Genomic DNA, 26,931 nt, shown 5'->3' with positions numbered 1-26,931 from the left:
GAGATTGAAGGTCATGTTTCCAAATAAAAATGTGTCATCAACAAAGTGATACTAACATTTTGGATTTTACGCCATGATTTAATGGATTTGGATTCAAAACATTCCATGAATATGTTAACCATGACTGGAGATAGGGAATAGCCCATAGCTATTCCTATATTATGCTCATAAATGATACCTTTCAAAGAAAAGAAAAAAGTGAAGGAGAGGAAATTTTTTATTAGGTTTCCAGTTTCATCATTATCTAGTTTAGAGATCATATTTAAGGCTTCAAGGACATGTATTTTAATGAACAAGAAGACCACAAACAAACTGACCAAAGTGTCATGTTCATCAACATGTATGTTTTTGGTTTCAAGAATGAAATAAGTGGAACATTTGGTATACGAGGGGGTGGATATTCTTAAATCTTTTTCGTTAAATACTTCCTATGTGCATGGAATGGGGCTCTAATCACATTGACAATAGGCGTAAGTGGGGCCTATGGTTTCTATATTTTTTGAATTAGTTGATGGTGAAGCCCTCAACCTAATGAAAATTTTCCTCCACTTCACATTCTTTCCTTCCAAAGGTATCATCCATGAGTAGATCGAAAGGAAAAACATGAGTTCTTGCGTATCTCTGGTAGTGGATAACATCTTCATGGATGTTTTTTAACCCAAATCCATTAACTCATCACATCACAAGACAAAGTGTTGGTATCTATTTGTTAATGACACTTTTTTTGTTTGGTAGCACATACTTCCATCTCTAAATGTCTTTTGCTCCCATATTCAATTCAGTATGAAAATTGAATCTAATAAATCCCTTTCTTTCCTAGATGACCTTATCACCTTCCTATGTTATGGTTCTCTTACCCATTAGGTTTACAGAAAAAATACCCACATTGAATGCTATACTGACACCCATTCTCACCACCAACCATCCCAAAAATATGGTGTTCTAAAAACTCTTATCTCCCAAAACCTTAAGTTATTTTATCCCAAGTTCCTTTCCTCTACTGAATCCCACTCGATCTAATATTTTAGAGCCAATAGCTACACTACCTCTCAAATTCATAAATCCTTCTAGGGTTCCTCTAACATTAAATCCAAATAGCCTAATCCCTCTCCTCCCAATAGCCAAATATCTCTACCTTACATGAAAGGTACCATTAATCTCATTACCAACATTTTGGCCAAAGGAAACATAATTACCATATTTAAACCCCATAAGACCCTCATACAATTATTCTAGTCAACAAAACATAAGTTTGACCCCATGCAAGGATCAGGTGTGTACCAAATTCCTTGTTCATGTGAGAATAATTATATTAGCTATACATACCAACCCTTCAAAGCATTCTTTAAATAGAACATAGATAATACAAACCATCAATAGGTATCAAAGTGTACCATGGTTGAGAATTCCTTTAGCACCAAGCACCTTATTTAATTTGACGAGTCTAAAATCCTAGTTTGTGTCCCATTTTATAATTCTCAAATTATTAAGGAAGCTCTCGAGACAGAGAAGCACCCCAATAAATTCAACAAGGAATATGGGTATAAACTTAGCCCCTCCTAGAAACCCATAATATGTGTTAGTTCCAGTCTTCACAGCCTGTCACTAAGGATTAAAATGGGCTCTTACTATGTCTGGTTTTCAGAGATGTTTTGCACATGAGTTTCAGTGCAAATCATATCCTAAATATGTTCATTAGAAGTAGCTCGGAAAGAGATTTCCAATGATATATTGCACGCACAAAACCGGTTCCTAGGTCAGAAGATATGATCGAAATGAATGATTGATTCTTGGTTATGCATGGTGGATGCTTTCTTATAATTTTACATTGTGAAAACTTCCTTCACCTTTTTCATGGTTTATAGTTGCAAATCTAGTGAAATATGGTCGCTTATGTGAGCTATAATGTGTGGAATCATTAGTTTCAGTATTATTTATTTATGAAGGAGGTGATTGACATGATTTTTTGGGGTTTTGAGGTCATTTGCTGCACATAGGGACAAGTTTACTACAAAATCAATTTCTGAAGTAATGGACATGAATTTTACAAAAGTGAAAGAGGTTTTTGTCAATCACATACCAAATAACAAAAAAAACCTTCATTTTATTCACAGGTGTTACTATGTGGGAGATATGCAGTGAGATTTAAAGCCTGCATTAAAACAAAACAAATTTTGCATTTGTTTTACTGTTTTAGTAATTTTATTTTGGCGCCATTTTATAACATATGGAAAGTAATTTTGAGAAACCAAAGGAGATTTTTATCAACCAAGGGAAATATAACAAAAACCTCTTTCAGTTTATTCACATGTATCGTGAATTGGAATATTTGACTAGATCTTTACAACCTATTTTTACAAATTTAAATATTTAATGATTTCTTGTTTTATAGATTATTTTGTGGCACCCATTACGAGAAAATGGAACAAATTTCCAAAATGTGAGAGAGGTTTTTCTAAAAAATAACCTTATCTACAAAAACCTCTTTCCGTTTTCTAACAGGTGTTATGGTTCAAGAGATACAACTTTGTCTTTAACCCCTATTTTAAGAAATTTGGTCCTTATTCTTTGTAGGGAATGCCAAATTTAATGTAACCATTTCTATATTTAGGGAGATGGTTGAGCTCAACTCCCTTAGTCCAGTGACGGCCTAATTGTATATATTTTATTAGTTTTAGAGTGTAAAGGGTTCGAATTTTTCAGCAGAGGAAAGCTGTTATTGGACTGTGTAAAGCTTAAACTTTTTTGAATATTATTCTATTGGAGTAGTCTCTGCCCTTTAAACTTAGGATCCATCACGGTGTTTAATGTGCAACATGGTTTTCTTATAGATTCATTTCCATGCTTCTATTTTTCTGCTAATTTCGTTACAACATTCTCTAAGGGAAGTGTTAGGAATCCATCCACACACGATGCTCCATTCACAATGATTATGTTGTTTAATGTACTGGTTATCTTTTCAGAATCCATCCTCTGTTACATGCTTAGTTGAGTAACCCTTTGCTTCTCTTTCTTCTAATGTTTCCACTATAGGTCCATCCCCTGATTGATGCCTATAAGGCAGTGGTCCTTTTCCTCTTTTATTCTCTCATTATATCTTTAATCTGGTTGAACATTGCACTTACTTTGCCCCAAGTTTGCCGGCAGAAACTAGCCTCCATTCCATATTGCAATGGTCCTTTATCTTGATTTTTTCGACGAACAATTTTCAACCAAATCCTCATTCTTCATAGATAGCCTAAGATTCATTTATTTCATCCACCCTCAGTTGGCAAAGAGAGATCCCTCTCCAGTCTCACAGGGCTAGATGCCAGATCGAAAGCTTGGTCTGTGGTTGCCTCATAATTGCCTCTTCTCATCCTTGAGGTTCATTCTAAGTGCTAACATATTGGCACCGTTTCCGAGGACGAGGTGATACATATTCTCTGGGAAAGATCATTCAAGTTGCAGATCTGATTACTGATGGTGGACAACAGTCAGACACATATGAAGGCTGAAATCATCTACCTAATGACTCCATTGTTCGAAATATCGAGTTTCAAAGTATTGATGGTGGCTCCACTAGCTAAATGAAGGACTTAGATGTTGCTTCTATTTGTTCAAGGTATTCATGTATTGATTTTTCTAATCTTCCTGGTTTTCCTAATCAATTACCGAAAGATGCATATTTTTTGAGCAATTTCTCTAAATTCAATGGGGAAGATCTGACTTTGACTCTTGAACATGTAGAAAATTTCAAAACATTTATAGAATCTGTTGGAGTAAAAAAAGAGGATATTTTTATCAGATTTTTCTATAATTCGTTTCAAGGGAAATGTAGACAATGGATCAAATGTTTTCCTATCAGATCTATTAAGTCATTTGCAGATTTTTGGCATATCTTTCTTGAAACATGGATGGAGAAAGAGGAAGAATTCGAAATAGAGGTGGCCTTTATTCAAGGATTTAGAGAATGGGAAGATATGTGCATGGATGATAGGGTAGATGAGAACTTTGCTTCAACTCTTTCTTCTTATTTGAAGTCTTTTCGATGTAGCCATGAAGTTAAGCTCAACTTTTTGCAAGAGTTTGCCATCAAAATTGAAGAAGATCTAACTGAATTGGAGACCCAAATATAGTCCCAGGATCTAGACTGTCAAGTCCCATTCTTTGGGGACCTTTTCCAGCAGAAGGAAGGAAAGGTAAGGCTACCCTTGGATGTTTGCATTAATAATTTGTAGCTGGAAGCATGTATTGAGGAGTTGGGGTAAAAAACAGAGTCTGGTTTCTTTGATCCTGTTGTGGCATATATGGAAAAAAAATCAGTTTGAATAAGAAGGGAGATTTCCTTTTACATAGCCACACTCATTTTGTGCATGTATGGCTGCCAGCGTTTACATTTATGCTCTATTCCAAGCACTTGCAAGCATCATCATTGCTATAGTTTCTTGATTGGTTAATTTGTCATTACAAAATCACTTGATATAGTGATTTGTAGCAAACTAGGGTAGGGTTGTACATAAATAAGCTGCCCAAAGCAGCATTTTAGTTTTCAACAATTGTTTTAGTTTCCTAATGTACAGGTTGCAGTATGTGTGTTTTTTCGATTGGTATAAGTTGTTCAAGTTTGCAGTTATTTGTGACCATATTGGCCAATGGATGAGGCACTTGGTCTATGGTGTTCTTGACACCTGCAAGGAGCTACCATCCCCAATAAGGTCAATGTTAGTTCCATTCTTCACAGTGTTTCACAAGGGATCAAAATGGTCTCTTACTATTTCTGCTTTTCATAGATGTTTTGCACATGAGTTTTAGTGCAATCATATCTTATGTATATTCATCATAAACATCTCAGAAAGAGCTTTCCAATGGTATATTGCACGCCTGAAACTGGTTCCTGGATCAGAAGATATGATCGAAATGGATGATTGATTCTTGGTTATGTATGATGCATGTTTTCTTATAATTTTACATTGTGAAAACTTCCTTCACCTTTATCATGGTTTATAGCTGAAAATCTAGTGAACTATGGTTGATTATGTGAGCTATAATGTGTGGAAGCATTAGTTTCAATATTATTGATTGATGAAGGAGGTGATTGGCATGTTTTTTTGGGGTTTTGAGGTCATTTGCTACACACAGGGACAAGTTTACTGCAAAATCAGTTTCCGAAGTAATGGACATGAGTTTTACAAAAGTGAAAGAGGTTTTTATCAATCACATACCAAATAACAGAACCTCCTTTATTTTATGTACATGTATTACTATGTGGGAGATATGCAGTGAGATTTGAAGCCTACATTAGAACAAAACAAATTTTGCATTTGTTTTACTATTTTAGTCATTGTATTTTGGCGCCATTTTATAACAGATGGAAAGTAATTTTGAGAAACCCAAGGAGGTTTTTTTCAACCACGAGCAATATAACAAAAACCTCTTTCATTTTATTCACAGGTGTCGTGAATTGGAATATTTGACTAGATATTTACACCCTATATTTACAGATTTAAATATTTAATGATTTCCTGTTTTAGAGATTATTTTGTCGCACACATTCTGAGAAACTGGAACCGGATTTCCAAAATTTGAGAGAGTTATTTCTCAAAAATAACCTTATCTAAAAAGACATTTTTCAGTGTTGTAACAGGTGTTATGGTTCAAGAGATACGAGTTCATATTTGACCCCTATTTTCAAAAATTTGGTCCCTATTCTTAGCCGGGAATGCCAAATTTAATGTAACTGTTTCTATATTTAGGGAGATGGTTGAGCTTGACTCCCTTAGTCCAGGGATGAGCTAATGATATATATTTTATGAAATTCAAAGTGTAAACGGTTCAAATTTTTCAGTAGAGGAAAGCTGCTATTGGACTATGTAAAGCTTAAACTCTTTTGGATATTATTCTATTGGAGCAGTCTCTACCCTTTAAACTTAGGGTCCATCACGGTGTTTAATGTGAAACATATTTTTCTTGTAAATTCATTTCCATGCTTTGTTTTTTCTGCTAATTTTGTTACAACATTCTCTAAGGGAAGTGTTAGGAATCCATCCACGCACAATGCTCCTTTCACAATGATTATGTTGTTTAATGTAGTGGTTATCTTTTCAGAATCCCTCCTCTGTTAGATGCTCTGTTGAGTAACCCTGTGCTTCTCTTTCTCCTAAAGTTGCCACTGTAGATCCATCGCCTAATTGATGCCTATAGGGAAATGGTCTTTTTCCTCTTTTCTTCTCTCATTAAATCTTTAATTTGGTTGAACATTGCACTTACTTTACCCCAAGTTTTCCTACAGAAACTAGCCTCGATTCCATAACCCAATGGTCCCTTCTCTTGCTGTTTTCGACCCAAAATTTTCAACCAAATCCCCATTCTTCAAAGCTGGACTAAGATTCATTTATTTCAGCCACCCTCAGTTGGCAAAGAGAGAGACCTCTCTGGTCTGGCAGGGCTAGATGGCAGATCAAAATCCTGGTGTGTGGTTACCTCAGAATTGCCTCTTCTCAGCCTTGAGGTTCATTTTGAGTGCTAACAATATGTAAAATTACTCCCACTTTTTCTTTCTTTCCCTTTTTCATTGTTTTTTCCATTCGAATTCTAGTTCCATTTTGTCTTCGTTTGCCTATGCCCCCCTCCTTGTTGGGTCCATTTCTAATTAATTTCATTTTATCTTTATCCAAAATTTTCTTAGTTTCTGTTTCATGGTATATATATTTGAATTCACATATTTATTACATACCCAAACCTTCAATCTTTGTCCCTTCTCTCTAGTTTAATTCATCATATTCTTCCTCCCTTCCTCTTTCTAATATATATATATATATATATATATATATATATATAGAGAGAGAGAGAGAGAGAGAGAGATGCTGCATTAACATACCCACCCCGACCCTTTTTTATCCAATTTATATCATTTTTCTTTTTTATTATTATTAATTCATTTAATAATTTTTTATTTACTATTAATATAATCTCTTGGCCAATTTATCGATTTCATTATTTAAGTATCGATCATCACTTGCACTCTTATCATTTTTTAGCTTTTTGGTGCCTCATGACGGGGGTAGTTTCCACCCAAAATATGAGACATAATTAACCCTATAAACAATTTTCTTGTACAAATTTTGACAATATAGCTATTTCTTTCCTGGACATAACTCAAATAGGGTGAAACATATATATTAATGTCTCCTTAATATTGTTTTATTTTCCATTTTATTTCTACATTAGTTTTGATCTTATTTCTCTGTGATTTTATTCCTAATATTTGATATCAGAGTGAAGGGTTTATTTGGCTAATAAAACTCATAAGAAAGGAGTGTTCTTGGATTGAGTGGGAGTAATGGTAGAAGAAGGTTTTAATACGAAGAAGTTTAATGGAAAATATTGTTAGTTATGGAAGATGCAAATGGAAAATTATCTATATTAAAAGATATTTTAATAAAATTGGGAAGAATATCAAATAAGCCAATGACTAAGAAAGATTAAGAATGGGATATTCTTCATAGAATGGAATTGGGACCAATACAATTATGTTTTGTAGCATAGGTGGGTTTCAACACTTTAAAAGAAAAGAATGGAGGGTTTGATGAAATCATTGGCTAGGATATATGAAAAACCCTAAGCTTCTAACAATGTATTTCTTATTAAGCATTTATTAACATAATGATTTCAGAATGTGGGTTTGGTTCTAAGAATTTAAGTGAATTTAATATGGTTACCAATCATTATGTTCTATACGAGTAAACTGTGACGATGAAGTTAGGGCTCTTTTAATTTTGTGCTCATTTCTAGAAAGATGGAATGGCCTAGTCATGGTTGTAAGTAATTCTATCTTTGGTTCAAACAATTTAAATTTTGATATGTTTTTTGGTGTTATCCTTACCAAGGAAATATGATGCGAAAGCATACGTGACAAATGAGGTAATTCCTTGACTATGGAGAATAGGGGAGGAAAAACATAGAGAGGAAAGAGCCTATGGAACCATGGAAAGTATTACTAGTGAAAATCTAAATCCAAATAGAGGATTAAGTGCTACTATTGTCGAAGAAATGACATAAGAAGAAAGATTGTTGGTCTCTAAAAGAAAGAAAAAAATGAGGTAGCTAATAGAAGAATAATAAGGAATTAAATGTAGGAGGTGATATGTTATAGTATTATTTAATTATTTTAGAAGATAACATTATTGATTCTGGGTTGATAAAATAGGGGGCTTCATGTTGTCATTATGGCTAATGTGTTTTCCTTGATGGCAACCTACTTGATAAATATGTCAACATTATGGTAACATGATGTTTATTCAGAGTGATACATATGTTATAGGTGATATGAACAAAGGAATAACAGTTCAGAGACAGATGGATGGTAAAGGTAATGTTAGAGAAAGTATATGCGGGTCTGGAGGAGCAAGGTCACGTATGTACAAAGGTATTGTGAAGAAAAGTCGTGTATAGAATCTACACCATGGTAATTTGGATATCAGGGGTCTGTACCATGGTATTTGCCCATAGTAATGGGTGCAACAATGATTATTTGATATTTTCAAGGAATAACAATGACATTACTAATGTATTGGCTAAGTTATTGGCTAAGGCTAAATCTATAGAAGGAGATGTATATCAAGGTGTTATGTGTGTAAGTTGTGAATTTTTTATGAGTGATCTGATCTAAAATAGGTGTGCATTGACGAGCAAGGAGAAGGCTCATATATGCAAAATACGAAGCATGTTCACATGTATGCTTGATTCATTTAGTTATTGCAAATGTCAAAGTAGATAACAATGATGAATCAATAATTATAATGATGTTGTGATCTAAATGAATTATTTACAAGTTTGTAGTATTGACACTAAAGGCTACCAAAAGTGAAATTTTGTTTGTAGTGAAAGTTTTCAGATATATATGTAGGTACGTTTTGGAATATCTATGTGCATAAGCAAATCTATCTTTGTAGGGTCACATATATATTCTATGAAATATTATTCAGTATGTGAATATTTGTACACAGGTGTTGTGTATGGTATGCACATAAATACATCGATATGCCTTATGGAAGTAGTGTATACAAAATAAGGTTTGAATTGATTGTTGATGTTTACAATTGATGATGTCCAGTTTGTTTGTTGTTGTTTGTCCATGAAGTTTAGCTTGTGTTGATCTCTATTAGACAGTGTTGATTGGGCTAGTTTTTCACGATCATAACATTTGTTAATAATGATGCTATAGTTTGGTGATCTATGTTTGGTTCAGTGATCTGAGAATAGTTCAGTACTTGATTTAGTAATTGGTTCAGTATTACAACACTTCATGATTCATCTTTCTATGATTTAAAATTTGTACGTAGGTGTGATACAAAGGACACACGTATAATCATGGGTTCTTTTCAGGTCAATGGGATATATTTTATAATATTTATTTGGTATGGTTGGGTTCTATATTTAGTGGTTAGATGCTTTAGTAACTTAGTTGACCAGTGACTCAAATTCAATATTTCAGTGTGGTAAGTCAGTTTGGGTTTATTGCTGATATGGGTCCAGTTTGAAAATATGATGAAAGGTGGCCTGCAGGTTGTGTGATGGTTTTTGAAATGTGGATCCAATTTGAAACATTTTGATAAGAGGTCCACAAGGAGTTGAGGGTTGAAACCTTTAGAAAGGGGGTAGGAGCTTCCTTCTAGTAGTAGCTAGTAAAGAAGTTCAAGGGGCTATAGCTCCCTTCCAGTAGGATTTAGATAATGAGTGGAGGATGTACCCTCCTACAGGTGGGTGCCTGTGTAATGATAAGAGCCTGCATCAGTACAAAATTGTAATGAATATTTTTCTTTATAAATAAGAAATAAGACAAAGACAACAACAACAATGGTTTTCTCTCACATTGTGTTTCCACCTAAAATATTCGTTTTCTATATGTGATGCTCTTTTTTGGTGATTTATTTATATTGTTTACTTCCTACTGAAAATTTAAGTATTGGTTAAATGTAATAATCTAATAGAACACATGAAAAAAATTAAAATGGATATATGTTGTTTTCTTTCTCTAAAGTCATGTACATATGCAAGTTCCTTTAAGAATAGTAGCGTATAGAATTCAGTATATGAAATTTGAAAGTTAAATATTAAAAAGTTGATTCACCCCCCCCCCCCCCCCCCACCCCAATATTTTTCCCAACAATTGGTATTAGAGTAGGTCCCTCATGAGAAAATTGATCACTTAAAGGGACAACCATCAAGATGAGTAGTCAAGAAGGAGAATTTTTTATTAAGCCATCTTTGTTTAATGGAACTAACTTTGTATTTTGGAAAGACATAATAAGATCATATTTGAAGGAACTTAGAGTTGATGTATGGGAAATTGTAGAAGGTGGGTATCAATACCCAGCCTCCATTCCCATAGATGATGCAAGAAAGAAATAGTATGAGACAAATGCAAAGGCATAAAATGCTATGTTAGGAAGCTTGATTGAATCATAATTTGTGAAGGTCATGTAGTTGAATACTACAAAGTCTATATGGGACAAGATTGTTCAAAAATATGAAGGTGAAACTAAGGTAAAAAGTGTTAAACTTCAAACATTCAAAATTCAATATGAAACTCTAAGAATGCATGATGATGAAAGTATTGCAATATTTTTCCTTAGGGTAGATGAGATCGTTAACTCAATGAAAAATATTGGTGATAAATAAAGGATTCTATTGTTGTTGAGAAAATTTTAAGATCTCTAACCTCAAAATTCGAGTCCAAAATCTCTGCCATTGAAGAAATGCAGGATTTGAAGAATCTCACTATTGAATAGCTCCATGGGATTTTAACAGCCTTTGAAATGAGAAAAGGGGGTCCATCAGATATCAGAGAAGTTTCATTCAAAGATACATACAAAGGAAAGGAAAAGGAAGAGCCTAAGGAAACAAGTTATGTTTCAGACAAAGAAGAAGTGAATTTTGTGAAGAAACTTCAAGTAGGAACTGACAGGTTTAGAGGTAAGATTCCTTTTAAATGTTTTTCCTGTGGAAGAGTAGGTCACTATGCTACTAAATGTCCTTATAAATAAAATCATGAGAAAGGGAAGAATGTTCCAAAAGGAAATGTTAAAATAATTTTTGATAGAAATAAAAACTTTTATACTCATGAATATAGTGAATATTCTTCCAATAGTGAGGATGTTGAATATGATCAAGATTAGGGAATTTGAAGAAAAATGTGTGGATGAGTCTGATGATGTTTTTATGGATGTTGTAGAATAAAACGAAATCTATATGTATAAGGAAAATACTCTTGTTGAAGAAATAAGTCAGCTAAAAACCTATTTAGAAGAAGCTAAATTAGCTAAAGAATTTTTGAAGAAACAAGTTCTAGAAAAGGAAAGGCACTATGAAAATTTAGAACTTGAAATAGTGGGTCTAAGAAAGGAACTTGAGAAAACAAAGGCTCTAAATTTTAGATTTGCTAAAGGATCTGAGACTTTAGAAGGAATCATCAAAGTACAACAATGTCATCTAATAAAGGCTGGTATTGTATACAGTTCAAATGGTGAAACGTAAAAAACTATGAAATATTTTGAAACAAGTACAGGAAGCTACGTCAATGCAGTAAAAGGAAGTAATCATCATAATTGTAGTTCTCAACAAAGGAATGAAGGATCAAATACTATGCATGAAAAACAAATTTACCATAATCAAAGGGAAAGCTACTCAAGAAGGTACTATATTCCTAGGAATTCCTACTTCAATGGTCAATGCTTCACTTGTCACAAGTTTGGTCACAAAGTTGTTAATTGTGATGCTTATAAAACTATTATGACTAGAGAAGCAAGACAATAAAAGAATGAGATTGGCACAAATAAATATTCTTATAATGTTTTCTGACCTCTTGAGAATGAAATTGAGTGTTCCATCTGTAAAAACTTTATTCATGAAGAAATGGAATGCAAAAGCATAATAAGGCCATCTTCTCAACATGAATAGAAGACAATACCACGCAAGGTATGGAAAAACAAAATTACTCCCTCTGGAAACTGTGCTCTAGATTTGTATGAAGGAGACGAAGAGAATCTTTCCTAAATTGACAGTAGATGTTTAGACGATAAGATAGGGGATATGGATAAGTTTATTTCTTTTAATGAAATAAAGAAAGAAAATATTGTAATTTTTGGTAATAACTAACCAGTTGCTATCAAAGGGAAATAAACTATGCTTTTAAAGAAAAAGGTCAAGGCTGGAAATGTGTTATTTTTTGATGGATTGAGACATAAATTCTTAAGTGTTAGTAAAATGTGTGACCAAGGGAATGAAGTTATTTTAAGATCAAAGAACTGTGTGGTAATAAATCTGGATAAGGTAAGGTTATTATAAAAGGAACAATAACTCCAGGAAATGTCTATGTCTTAGAAGGCGGCCAAAAGCATTGTTATTTAAGTAAATATAAAGAAATATTTCTTTGGCACAAAAGATTGAGGCACCTTATCTTTTAGAAATTATACAAATCAATCAGAATGGGAGTAGTTTCTGACTCTCCCAACATCTCTCTACCTTAAAATAACATCTCCAAATCATGTCAATTTGGTAAGAAAACTAGAGCTCAATTTAAAGCTAAAGAAGGTATTTCAAGTAAGCCACTTGAACTTATTCATACTGATTTGTGTGTTCCTATGAGAAATAAGTATCCTTATAGTGAACAATACTTCATATTATTCATTGATGATTTTACTAGAATTTGTTTGATTGGCTTACTAAAATATAAAGATGAGGCATTTGGTAAATTTAACGTATTCAAGGCTTTGGTAGAAAAGAAGTTAGATTTGAAAATCAAATGTATTAGATCTAATATAGGAGAGATTATATCAGATGATTCCTTTAATTTTTGTGAGCAACATGGCATCAAAATATAGTTTTCCATAGCTGAAACTCCTCAACGAAATGTAGTGGTAGAAAGAATGAATAGGATGGTAAGAAAAATGACACAGGCCATGCTTGATGAGTTAGGAACATGTCACATATTCTAGGGAGAAGAAGCACATACAACAATAAATATACTAAAAAAATCGCATGTTCAAGTGAATAGTCATAAAACTCCACATGAACTTTGGTTTGGTAAGCCTGTAAAAATCAAACACTTTATAGTTTTTGGAAGAAAATGTCACATGAAGATCAATCATGATAAGCTTTAAAAGTTTGAATCTAAATTTGATGAAGGAATCCTCCTTGGATATTCTTTTAGAATCAAGGGATATAAATGTTATGATAAAAGTCTTCAAAATATTGTTGAATGCATTGATGTTGTGATTGATGAAGCATACACAAGTACCAAAAGAGAAGCACAAGTAGATAATGAACCTCTACATACCACAAGACAAAAGGTTGTAGGAGAAGGAAATAGAGAAGAAACAAAATAAGGAAATGAAAATACATATGCATCAGAAAATACACCATCAAGGTATGTTCAGGAAAATCATCATGAATCTCAAATTTTAGGTGAAAAGGAAGAAAGAATACAAACTAGAAGAACTCTTGTTGGAGCTTCTAGTCACCTAGACTTCTTCTCTACAATTGAATGCCAAAATGTGAATCAAGCAAGAAAAGATGAATGTTGGGTTAAGTAAATGAATGAAGAAGTCGATAAAACAGAAAAGAACCATACATGGGAGCTAGTACCAAGGCCTCATGATGAAAATGTAATTGGGACAAAATGGGTATTCATGAACAAACTGAATGAAAATGGAGAATTAATCTCAAACAAGGTGAGACTTGTATGAAAGGCTATGCTCAGCAAGAAGGGCTAGACTTTGAAGAAACATTTTCACGAGTAGCTAGAGTTGAAGCCATAAGAATGTTTCTTGCATTTTCAAGATTTCATAACTTTAAAGTATATAAAATGGATGTTAAATATGCATTTTTAAATGGAATTCTATAAGAAGAAGTTCATATTGATAAACTTGAAGGGTTCATTCTTGGCAATGATAAAAAAATTATTTGCAAACTTAAAAAGGCGTTATATGGGTTAAAAAATGCTCCTCATGCATGGTATTATCATCTTGATAGGTATATTCAGGAATAAGGTTTCAGAAAGGGGTCTACAAATAGACACCTATATATCAAATTTGATGCTGAAAAATGTTTGATAGTTGGTTTTTATGTAGACGAAATCATTTTTGGAAGAAATGTAGAATCTATGAGTAAAGGATTTTCTTCAGTTGTGAAGAAAATATTTGAAATGCCTCTACTTGGTGGACTAACATACTTTCTTGGCCTTCCAGTTCAACAAATAAGAATGATATCTTTCTCTCTGAAAACAAGTACCTCAAACAGATTTTGAAGAAATATTGAATCGAAGAATGCAAGCTTGTATCACACCAATGGTTATAGGATGAAATCTTAGTCAAAACAATGATTCTCCTTTAGTCAATCAACCGGAATATAGATCTATGATTAGAAACTTGCTCTATATTACAGGTACAATACCATACCTTATGCATGTATTTGGCATTGTTGGATGATTTCAAGCAAATCCTAAGGAAACCCATCTCCTAGCAGTTAAGAGAATATTCAAGTTTTTGCTAGGAACACAAGGATTTGGTCTATGGTATCACAAAAACAAAGGATTTTCAAGTCACACTTACACAAATATGGATTGGGTAGGTAATTTTGATGATCAATAAATTACTAGTGGGGGAGAATGCTCTTTGGGACCCCGCTTAGTCTGATGGTTTAGCAAGAAATAAATATCTATCACTTTATCTACTAATGAGGCAGAATATGTTACTGCTACATCTTGTTCTACTCAAATTCTATGGACTAACCAAAATTTTAAATTTATTCAAGTCACTTTTCCTCAACCTATACCTATTCTCTGTGACAATACTAGTACCATATGTATCTCTAAGAACCTTGTCATCCATCCAAAAACCAAGCACATTCCAATCAAATGTCATTTTATGAGAGAGCAAGTGCTTGAACAAAAGATCAAACAGGAGTATGTTCTGTCAAAGGAACAAGTTGCAAATATATTTATAAAGCCATTTCCACGTGATTCCTTTAAATATCTCATACATAAATTATGAATGGTTCCTACTTAATCTCTCATATGATTACTCTAACAAGTATATCATGCTCAAGGGGATTTTTAACTATAAATTACTACATTCTACCTTTCGTATGTGGATGATGTGAATGAAAATCATGCATGTACATGGCTTTTCAGTTAGAAAGTCATGTATACCTCTCTATCATTGAAAGATGAGTGGAAAAAACTTAAGGGGATCTTCCTATATGCTTTCACCATTTTATTTTTGATACTCTGGGTCTGACATTGGTTTGCTGCAGTTTATTGATTAAAGGGAAGCACATACTATGCTTCTTTGTTGACATCATGGCTTTTGAGTATTTCTTGTTTCATGGTGATTCATAACATTACTAATGTATGGTTGTTACTACTACTAAATATACATATGTTGTTCTATCTTTGTTAGTAGTTATCAACGATGCTTGGAAGTATTGCATATCTAGTCATAGGTTGGTGATATTAGAGAATGATGCTACATTGTCTTATTCTACATAACCTCTTAATGATGATGATGTTCATGTTGTTGTCTATGTTCATGCCATCAGATGTTTATGTTTCAAATTCCTATATGGAGAATGATGGTGTTCACGACTATCATGATCTTGTTATCTTATGATTGAGGTCTTTGGTTTTTGTTATAAATGTCATATATGTCTCTTGATGCAAATGTCATATAAAGAACCATGTTTTAAATCATTGTAAAATTTAGTCATATATGGGCTATCAGGGTCATGTCATTTATGAATGTAATACCATTATTTTGGGCAATTGATGTAATGTTGATTCAAATATGTAACCTCATTATGTTGGGTAATTGATGTAATCATGATCCATTGGTGATAAAAAAGATCATAATTGGTTGAGTCATAAAGTCTCATGATTTTATTGTATATCTTTAGTAGCTCCAACATATGCTCAGGGGGAGCATGGTCAATATGCAATTTTCATATTCAGAAAATCAGACCTACAATGATCTTCTCTACAAAGGGGGAAGAGAAGCCTTCATTTAGCATTGGTTAGCCCTTTTCCCTTCATGTCAAAGGGGGAGATAAGCTTTGTGTTTAGAGAAGAAAGCTTGGTGAGAGGACATGGGATTTGCAGGTGTGTTTGTAGGTGATTACAAGCGGTGAAAAAACACCAAATTGGTTTTCATCAAATCCAAAGGGGGATATTATTAGCATTATGGCTAAATTTGTGTTTTCCTTGATGGCAACCTACTTGATAAAGATGTCACCAATATGATAAGAAGATGTTTATGAAGAGTGATACATATCCTACATGTGATATGAATAAACAAATGATAGTTTAGAGATAGATGGATGGTAAAGGTAAAGTTTGAGAAACTACACGTGGGTTTGCAGAAGCAAGGTCACGTACATATGTAGGTATTATGAATAAAATTCATGTACAAAATTTGCACCGTGGTAATCTAGATATTAGGGGTCTTTACCATGATATTGTCTCATAGAAATGGGTAAAACAAAGGTTATTTGATCCCATCAAGGAATACCAATGACATTATCAAGGGATTGGCCTAAGGTATTAGTTAAGGCTAAAGCTATATAACGAGATGGTGATCAAGGTCTTATGTGTGAAAGTTGTGAATTGTGTGTGAGTGATCTGATTTGAAAGAGGTGTGCACTAGGCAGAAAGGAGAAGGATAAAATATGAAAAATATGAAGTATGTTGACATATATGCTTAATTGATTTACTTATTGAAAATTTCAAAGTAGATAATAATGTTGAATTAGTAATTATCATGATGTTGTGATCTAAATGAATTATTCATGAGTATATAGTATTAATAGTAAACGTTGTGGAAAGTGAAATTATGTTTGCAATGAAAGTTTTGAGATCTATACATAGGTATGTTTGGGAATAGCCACGTACATGCATTGATCTATCTATGTAGGGTCACATATATATTCCACGAATTTTTTTTTTAGTATGTGTAGATCTATACGTGGCTGTAGTGTATGGTAAGCGTGTACATACATGGATATTATTTATGGAAGTAGTGTATACAAACTAAGGTTTCAACTGATGCTTGATGTTTACAGTTGATGATGTCTAGTTTATTTGTTGTTGTTTGTCGATGAATTCTTAATCATGTTGATATCTATTTGATAGCGTTGATTGGGTTGGTTATTCATGATTGGAATATTTGTTAATAATGATGCTACAGTTTGGTGATCTATGATTAGTTCAAGGATCTATGAAATGTTTAGTACTTGATTCAGTAATTGGTTTAATATTACAACACTTCATGATTTAGATTTTTATGATTTAAGATTTGGACGCAAGTGTGATATAGAGGAAGCACATATATATGCAGGTTCTGTTCAGGATAATAACATATATTTCCTAATATTTATTTAGTTTGGTTTGGTTCTATATTTAGTGGTTAGATGCTTTAGTAACTACCTTGATATGTAACCTAGATTCAGTATTTCAGTGTGCTATGTCGGTTTGGGTTTATTGTTGATATGGTTCTAGTTTTAAGTATGATGAAAGGTGGAGTATAGGTTGTGTGATGATTGTTTGGTAGGTGGATCCAGTTTGAAACATTCTAAAAATATGTCCACAAGGAGCTGAGGGTTGCAGCCTTCAGAAGGGGAGTAGGAGATTCCTTCCAATAGTAGTTGGTAAATAAGTTCACGGGGTTATAGCTCCCTTCCAGTAGGAGCTGGAGAACGAGTGGACGTTGTAGCCTCCTATAGGTGGGTGTATGCATACTAATAAGAGCCTACATCAATACAAAATTGTAATGAATATTTTTTCTGTATAAATAAGAAGTAGGATAGAGATAGCAGAAACGATGGTTTCTTCCCACAATGGGTTTCAAACTAAAATCTTGGTGTTCTATGTGTAATTCTCATTTGTTGTGATTCCTTTATACTGGAAACAATTTAATTACTATTTAAATGTAATCATCTGATGGAACACATGAAAAATTAGTAAACTGGATACACATTTTTTTATTTCTCTGGAGTTGCATACATACACAGGTTTCTTTAAGAACAATAGTGTACATAATTTAATATATGAAATTTGAAAGTTAAAGATTAAAATATTAATTCACCCCCCTTCTTAGTATTTTCCCAACACTTGATTCCATGCCACACCCCATAGGAAGTATTTTCAAGATTATGTTCAAGGTGATTTTGGATAGGCTTACTTGGGTGATGATGAACCTAAATTGTTGGAAAGGATAAGGTATGGATAATACCATATAATGGAAACCAATGTTTCTTGAAAGAGGTAAGAAACATTAATTTTTAAGAAGAAATCTAATTTCAACAAGGAATTTGGGAAGTGAAGGTTGTATAGTCACATTTATAAGAAATTTATGGAAGGTCATTAGTAGCTCTTTAATACTAGAAAAAGGAGAGAAGGTAGGTACATTGTATTTATGTATTGGTAATATTGATCTTTCTATTTCTATAGATTATATAGGATAAGATACAACATTATTGCATAATATACTCAAGCACATGAGTGACAAGAAGATGTAGATTTTCCACTCAAGGAAAGCATTTCCAAATTTGAAGGTTGATTTGGAATTCTGTGAGAATTTTGTTTATGAAAAATAGAGAAGAGTTATATTTCTTAGGCCTAGTAAGGAAAATAAGAGTGAAACATTGTATCTTGTACATACAAATGTATGGGGACCATCACAATTATCATCCCTTCATGGATCTTATTATTATGTTACTTTTATTGATGATGCAACTAGGAAAGCTTGGATTTGTTGCATTAGAGACAAATATAACTTATTTAATACTTTTAAGAAATGGAAATATTTGGTTGAGAATGAGATAGGAGATAAGTTGAATTGTATCATATTAGATATTGGAGGAAAATATTTTGGCATGGAGTTTTATAGTTATTATTCCTACCATGGTATTCATCGAGAGAAGACAATTCCAGGAACACCACAATAAAATGGTGTGTTAGAAAGGATGAACATGAGAATCATGGAGCATGCAACCACTATGAGATTATATATAGGATTACCTTACATTTTTGGTTCATGTTGTGGATATTATTGTTTACTTAATAAATAGAGAGCCTTCAATTTCCTTGGATGGTATCATTCTAGAGGAGGAATGAACAATTAAAAAGGTAAACTACCCATTTATCAAGACCTTTGGTTCTAAATAATTCATCCATATTTATAGAGAAAGTATAACAAAGCTTTAGGGAAAGTACAAGAACTATAATTATTTTGGATATAGAGTTACTTTTTTGGCTATCACTTATGGGATTATGAAAATCAGAAAATAATTAGTAGTAGAGATGTCAAATTCCATGAAAAATTCATGTAAAAATATCAATTGTAGAGAAATAAATAGGAAAAGGAAAACATAGAATACATATTTCTTCATGAAATCACAAAAAAAGAAACTCCAAAGGTACCCAAAAACCAAAATGTTCAACGACAAAAACAACATCGAATACCTCGAGCTTCTACAAGTGATGTTACAACATCAACCAAGAAGACCCCATGAAAATTATTCTTCTTCATTATATTGTGTATTGCTAATTGATTCTAGTGAGCCAAAAAGATGTGAAGAATAAATCCAAGTAGAAACTAGAAAGGAATGGGAGCAAGTTTCGAAAGGAAAGACGAACTGTTACACTAAAATTTGTCACCATGACTATCTACAGTTAGTATGGCTTCATCAACTGTCATACTATCCTCCTTGGCAAGCCTCATACCTCTGCTCCTCATGTCAAACTCCAAGAAAGAGACAAAGTCCTTAAAAAGTCAATTAACTCTGGTTACACAGTTTCTCTTAGCCTTACCTGCGTGTACGCACCTCAAGTTCACAATACCCGCGTACTTGTACGCGCTGTCTGTAAAGGGGTGGGTGCGTACTCCTGTAAAGGTCAAAAGGCGCAAGTTTTACTCCAAAAAAGTTACTTGTTGTCGATTCTAGAGCATTCTAGAAGACGGTTTGACGTGTATTGAGTGCCTCCAGATGGTTCATGTATCCCAAAGAAAGAGGAACTTATCCCATCAAGAGGGGAGCTATCCCATTCAAAGAGGGGCTTATCCCATTGATGGTGGACCTGATTAACTTCCTCTAAAGCACTACAAATACAGGCATTGGGCCAGAAGGAGAGGAGGTTGAAAGTTGAACATTCCTAAGGGTAGATGCTGCTGAAATTAGGACTCCCTTATAGAGCTTGAGAGGAGAGATTCCCATCCTTTCTTAGCTTCATTTGGAAGTGGGTGAGCTGATCAAAGTAAAGGAGAACTCTTGCTGGACCCTAGGAGGGACCTGCACAACACCAAGGCACTGGTTGTAATGGTTTCTTTTGTTTCTAGTTAATACAATTAAGCTCATTTTTCTCAACAAGTTGTTATACATAATTTGTTTCATATACTCCTTGGTCTTTATGATGAATATGTTTTATTTTATGAGTTATTTAGGTGCTATGTAATCATTTGCCTGTTAGTGAATGCAGGTTTCGAAGAGAAGGAGGAGCTCATCCGGATCGGAGAGGCTGGACTGCTACAAACAGCGTGGGACTAAAGATATGTTTTGAACACCTGATTACTTGTATTCTAAATGCATATTTAGGGAAAGATAGTGTTTAATTGTCTTGTTTGTCACTAGAAAGCCTTAGCTTCTAGGGAGGTCGGTTTTGTCCGCAAAATTGACTCTTTCCACATGACAAAATGGTGACTCCACTGGGGATCGAACCCAGAATCTCTGGTTTCGCAGACCAGAGATTCAATTTTCCCACAAATAAGACAAGGATATCGAGGTTTGCACTTTTCGTCATTGGTTTCCGACTTTTCAGTTTTCTCCTTTGGAGCTTTGTCTGCTTTATTCTTCTTCTTACCTTTCTTTTTCCCACCGGATTTTGATTTAGCCGTAGATGACTCTATAGCGTGAATATCAGCGGAAACTTCAGCAGAAGATTCTCCTGTCGGGGAGTCTGGTAAGGTTATAATAGGCGAAGAATTCTTTGAGGATTTCTTCTTGCTTTTAGTATTCACCGTACCAATCTATATATATCATTATTACCGGATTATCTTGTTAAACATGTGTGATTAAATGTTTTTAAATTTACATGTATGATTATCGCAAATGTCTATTTAACATTCGAGAAGCAATTGCATCTGCTAATGTATTTAAAGACCTTGGAATATGCTGATATTCAATGTAATCAAATTCACGTTCCAAGAGACGCACTCTCAAAAATAACCTTAATAACACTGGATTAGACTCTATTACGTTGTAATACAACGAGTTCAGAATCTAACCTCACTATCAAACTCCGAATCCCAAATGAAATAGATTCAGACAATAACTCAATCACTGCACTGTATTCTGCAATGTTGTTTGTTGTTTGACCGAGGCTCACCCCATGCATAGAAACTAACTCCTCAGAGGGCGAATAGATAACCCAAGCTATGGAAGAGATATTCCGTGTACTACGACAAGCACCATCAGTGAATCCAATGTACGTTTGGAGAGGCGTCGACATGTGCAATATCAAGAGTAAAACCAAGATAAGCCAGAATAACGACGAAAAACACACTCTCTAAGCTAAGCACACTGTCTAAACTAACAAGCACACCAGATAGAAAGAAAAACCTAACCTAACTAAAATCTCTATACCCATCATTTAAGCATAATACCTCTTTAGGTAAAGTCCATTTCTGGGTTTACCCAAAGAGTCCTCGTCAAAGTCAACCAGCTCATAGGCCCCTTTTGCTAGCTTTCGCTTGACAATATAGGGCCCATGCCACATAGGAACGAATTTTCCAGCACCTAATTTATCGTTAGCTTGATCATATAATAGCACTAGGTCTCCTTCCGAAAAATTTCGAGGGGTCACATTTCGATCATACTGAGCTTTCATACGTTTTGCGTGAGTCTTGATTGCCAATGTAGCATCACGTCGAGTCTCATCCAATTGAGCTAAGTATAATAAACGCTTCTCCTCTTCGGAAGTAGCTGGAAGTAATTCGACAGCCATTTGAAGTGACGAGATTTCGCATTCAATGGGCAGCACAGCTTCCAAACCATAAACTAGTTGGAAAGGAGTGAACCCTGTTGATGTTTTCACTGAGGTTCGGTATGCCCAAAGCGCGGAAAATAACATGTTGTGCCAATTCGACCGATGAATACCAATGATTCATCGGATCATGATAACTAAAACTTTGTTGATGGACTCAGCCAGACCATTGGCTTGTGGATAATAAGGAGTTGAGCTATCGTGACGCAAACCAAGCTGGCCTGTAAGTTCTGTCATCATAACGTTTCGAAAATGGCGCCCATGGTCAGTGATTATCGCTTGTGGGACACCAAACCTAGCAATAATGTGATTGAATGTGAAAATTGCAGCTGTCTTGCCGTCCGCCTCGAATGTAGGCATCGCCTCGGCCCACTTAGTAAAATAATCAACCGCAAGGATGATATACGCATGCCCCCCGGCTAAGTGAGGGTTACATGTAATAAAATTGATACCCCATTTGGCAAAAGGACCAACGACAATTATAGGGTGGAGAGGAGAAGGTGGTGCGCGCATCTTGCGATCAAACACTTGACAGTTGTGGCATTTCCGGACCGCAATAATACAGTCTTTAAACAAGGACGGCCAGAAGTAGCCAGCGCGCAATATCTTTTGGGCTGTGGCATACCCAGACATATGACCGCAACACGCTCCAGAGTGACAGTCATTCAAAACCCTTTCAGCTTCTTCGTGAGTTAAGCAACGTCGGAAAACCAAGTCTGCCCCACGGCGATAAAGAGTATCTCCAATAATTTTGTACTGTTGGGACTGGAATCGAATTTTCTGACATTCCGACTTTGAAACTTCGGGCCGAAAGGATTGGGGGTTGAAAGCTGAACATTCCTAAGGGTAGATGCTGCTGAAATTAGGACTCCCTTATAGAGCTTGAGAGGAGAGATTCCCATCCTTTCTTAGCTTCATTTGGAAGTGGGTGAGCTGATCAAAGTAAAGGAGAACTCTTGCTGGACCCTGGGAGGGACCTGCACAACACCAAGGCACTGGTTGTAATGGTTTCTTTTGTTTCCACTTAATACAATTAAGCTCATTTTTCTCAACAAGTTGTTATACATAATTTGTTTCATATACTCCTTGGTCTTTATGATGAATATGTTTTATTTTATGAGTTATTCAGGTTCTATGCAATTGTTTGCTTGTTAGTGAATGTAGGTTTCGAAGAGAAGGAGGAGCTCATCCGGATCGGAGAGGCTGGACTGCTACAAACAGCGTGGGACTAAAGGTATGTTTTGAACACCTGATTACTTGTATTCTAAACGCATATTTAGGGAAAGATAGTGTTTAATTGTCTTGTTTGTCACTAGAAATCCTTAGCTTCTAGGGAGGTCAGTTTTGTCTGCAAAATTGACTCTTTCCGCATGACAAAATGGCGACTCCACTGGGGATCGAACCCAGAATCTTTGGTTTCGCAGACCAGAGATTGTCTTATTTCGAGGTCTCATGCCGCTGATGGCATGATTGGTACGGTGAATACTAAAAGCAAGAAGAAATCCTCAAAGAATTCTTCGCCTATTATAACCTTACCAGACTCCCCGACAGGAGAATCTTCTGCTGAAGTTTCCGCTGATATTCACGCTGTAGAGTCATCTACGGCTAAATCAAAATCCAGTGGGAAAAAGAAAGGTAAGAAGAAGAATAAAGCAGACAAAACTCCAAAGGAGAAAACTGAAAAGTCGGAAACCAATGACGAAAAGCGCAAACCTCGATATCCTTGTCTTATTTGTGAAGAGGATCATTTTACAAGAGATTGCCCTCATCGGGCCGAGGTTGTGAAAATCATCAAAGGTTCCCCAACTCCTGCTGTTTTGAAAGATCCATTTCCAAAGCAGGAGAGTAAGATGATAGGTTCTTCCTCGAGTGCCAGTGAAGAACCCATATTGATGATGTCTCATGTAAGGATTGCGACTCGATCGCAAGATTATGGTAGTAAGAGTCCTGTTGATGGCAAAGAAGCAGAATCTTCTCATTCTAATCCATCAACCTCAGCTCCCGGTTTCGATCCACTACAGATCGAGAAACCTAACCCGGACTTAGTAATCAAACCGCCCGCCAAGGGTGTACTTCAAAGGTTTGCTTTCAATCCACATACGAGAGCGGCCTAGAATTACAACATTGTTGAGGATTTAGTTGTTTCACCCTCAGCAATGTCGGCTTTGGAAGTGTTGCAATCATGCCCAGCACAACGCAAGTTACTTTTGTCGGCTATAGGAGCTGTTGATGTTCAGGACCCGAACCTAATAATCTTTGATCTAGAAAATAGTACACTGCGTTTACCTCATCAGATGGCTTTCCAGATCCCAGTGATAGTCAAAAAAAGGCCTATTCATCAGACTGTAATTGATGAGGGAGCTTCCACGTGTATTATGTCGATATAGTGTTGGAGATCCCTTGGTTCTCCTTCACTAAAACAATCCCTGACAATTCTTAAGGCCTTTGATGGCCGTGGGTTTCATCTGTTTGGCATTCTACAGGATTTGCCTATAGGGGTTGAAGGAAAAACCGTTAGTCTAGATGTGGAGGTGGTTGATGCCCCTCTAGACTACAACCTTCTCTTGGGTCGAAGTTGGTCTTACGCTATGACAGCAGTCGTTTCATCGGTCTTCAGAGTAATAAAGTTTCCACATAATGGCAAGATCGTAACCATAGACCAGCTGGCTTACTTTTCATCCGACCCAGCCTCTTTAGAGAGTATCCAGCATGTCGGTAAAATGACTATCCCTTATAAGGATGTTGGAGTAGGATTAGTGAAAGATGTCAGTTTACTGGGAACTTTTCCTTTTCCTCCAATCAACGCCTTGTCTTCATTTGCATCTATTCATATGATTACTTCAGACACCATTGTTTATGACGATCCTTGGATCGTTCCTTCTGAATCTGAGATAGACTCATTTGGTGATGCAATGCCTTTGAGTCCATATGAACTTGCCTATGAAGCCGTGCAGTCTTTTACCGACCCGAGTTCAACCAAAATCGACCAAATGAATGTGGTCCGTGAGGAATCACTTTTCACCTCAACCTCGGAGTTAATAAAGTTTCCCGAAGTTGTGTCATCTGACGAACAACTTTGTGAAGTCCTGTGTGTAGACGATTTACCATGGGAATATCTCCATCACCGATCTTCATTTTTACCTAAGGATGATCATTTTGAAAACGATTTCTCATCAATCTTTACAGCTGAATATGTCAAGGAAGCTCAGAATCCCATGAAACATCCTGATTCAGAGCTGAATTTGGGAAACATTTCTCGCACTATTCCCATTGACATTTCAGTCAAGCCCGGAATAGTTGAGCACATTCATATAGGTGCCTCGTGTTCAGATGACGAAATTCAGACATACAAGGCCCTATTTCAAGAATTCCACGACGTGTTCGCCTGGTCCTATGAGGAAATGCCAGGAATTGATCCCGCAATTGTTGTCCATGAGATCAAGACTTACCCGGACGCTAAACCCGTCCGGCAATGTCTGCGTCAGATTCACCCACGAAAAGCAGTTGCAATTAAAGCAGAAGTTGAGAAACTGTTGAAAGCAGGTTTCATTTATCCGATCCCGTTAACGAATTGGGTATCGAATATTGTTCCGGTTAACAAAAAACAGGGAACAATATGAATATGTATCGACTATAGGGATATCAATCGATCTTGTCCCAAGGACAACTACCCAACACCCTATATCGATCAAATAATTGACGATTGTGCCGACAGTGAAATATTTTCCTTTATGGACGGTTTTTCTGGTTACAATCAAATCAATATTCTACCTGCCGATCAACCAAAAACGGCTTTCATTTTTCCATGGGGACATTTGCTTACTGCAAATTACCTTTTGGGCTTAAGAATGCCAGAGCCACTTTTCAAAGGGCGATGTCTTATGCATTTCATGACATCAAACACATTGTGCAACCGTATCTCGATGATTTGCCCGCTCATTCCTTACATCGAGCTGATCACCTTGTCCATTTACGCGCAATTTTCATGAGGTGTAGACATTATCGTATACGGTTGAACCCACACAAATGTGTCTTCTGTATAGAAGTGGGACGATTGTTGGGATTTGTAGTTTCAAAAGCAGGCATACGCGTCGATCCCTTGAAGGTAGAAGCTATCATCAAATTGCCTCCTCCTTCGAGTCTTCGCCAACTCCAAAGTTTGCAGGGGAAAGCAAACTTTTTACGCCGATTCATTCCTAAATACATCGAGATTACAAAGGGTTTTACCCGGTTGTTGAAACAGAACGCTCAATTCTCTTGGGATGAGATAGCTCAGAAATCTTTCGATGCGCTCAAGCATGCGTTGACCCATGCACCGTTGCTGCATCCTCCCAACTACAACCAGGATTACTTTTTGTACCTCGCCGCCGCTCATTCCACCATTGGAATGGTCTTAGTTCAGGAAGACGAATTTGGAACGGAACATGTGATATATTACCTTAGTCGGACGTTAAATCCAACTGAGCTAAAATACTCACATGTGGAGAAATTGGCACTGGCAGCCGTTCAAGCTGTCCAGCGTTTTCGTCACTACATTTTACTCCGTAAAACTATATTCATTTCAGATTGCAACCCTATGATCTACATTTTGACTAAACAATTGCTAGGGGGCAAGTACTCTAAATGGATCGTTATCCTGCAAGAGTTCGACTTGGAATTTGAGAAATCTAAGTCTAAGAAATCCTTAGTTTTTGCAGAGTTAATGTGTGACTTCCCGTGTGCTAACACAAAAACTGTGGCAGAGGAACCCATTGCAGACGAATCTTTGTTTCTCATCAGAACTTTAGATCTGTGGTATGGGGATATAATCATCTATCTCCAAACCCAATCCTTTTGGCCCGAAGTTTCAAAGTCGGAAC

This window comes from Pinus tabuliformis, chromosome 8 (assembly GCF_031772625.1).
Source record: "Pinus tabuliformis cultivar Carrire ecotype Pingquan chromosome 8, CPIR1, whole genome shotgun sequence".
NCBI classification, from domain to species: domain Eukaryota; kingdom Viridiplantae; phylum Streptophyta; class Pinopsida; order Pinales; family Pinaceae; genus Pinus; species Pinus tabuliformis.
The sequence above is the reverse complement of the archived record's forward strand: the minus strand, read 5'-3'. Positions refer to the sequence as shown.